This window comes from Salmo salar, chromosome ssa18 (genome assembly GCF_905237065.1).
Source record: "Salmo salar chromosome ssa18, Ssal_v3.1, whole genome shotgun sequence".
Lineage (NCBI taxonomy): Eukaryota > Metazoa > Chordata > Actinopteri > Salmoniformes > Salmonidae > Salmo > Salmo salar.
Window position 1 is genome coordinate 41,099,549 of NC_059459.1, and position 687 is coordinate 41,100,235.

Genomic DNA, 687 nt, shown 5'->3' on the forward strand with positions numbered 1-687 from the left:
CAGCAGCAGCAGCAGCAGCAGCAGCATCCACCAGCGCAGCAGCAGCCAGCAGCAGCAGCCACAGCAGCGCACAGCAGCAGCAGCAGCAGCGGCGCAGGCAGCAGCAGCAGCAGCAGCAGCAGCAGCAGCAGCAGCAGCGCCGGCCCAGCACCAGCAGCCGCAGCAGCGCAGCAGCGCCTACAGCCAGCAGCCCAGCAGCACCACAGCACCAGCAGCAGCGGCGCGGCAGCGCAGCAGCAGCACCCGCAGCAGCAGCGCAGCAGCGCAGCAGCAGCAGCGGCAGCAGCAGCAGCAGCAGCGCACAGCGCAGCAGCACCAGCGCCACGCAGCAGCGCAGCACAGCAGCAGCACAGCAGCAGCCCAGCAACCACCAGCAGCAGCAGCAGCAGCAGCAGCAGCCGCAGCAGCAGCGCAGCAGCACCCAGCAGCAGCAACGCACCAGCAGCGCAGCAGACACAGCAGAGGCAGCAGCACGCAGCAGCAGCAGCAGCAGCAGCAGCAGCAGCAGCAGCCAGCAGCACCAGCAGCACAGCCACAGCCAGCGCAGCAACAGCGCAGCAGCCAGCAGCACAGCAGCAGCAGCAGCAGCAGCGCAGCAGCAGCAGCAGCAGCAGCAACCCGCAACAGCAGCAGCGCCAGCAGCAGCAGCACCAGCAGCAGCGGCAGCAGCCCCACCAGCAGCAGCAG

The 687-nt window shown here is 69.9% G+C and overlaps 1 pseudogene; it reads left to right on the forward strand.

Moving 5' to 3' along the window:
• The first annotated feature begins 306 nt into the window (after positions 1-306).
• Positions 307-687, forward strand: part of LOC123728656 (AF4/FMR2 family member lilli-like) — a 63,582-nt pseudogene continuing 63,201 nt past the window's right edge.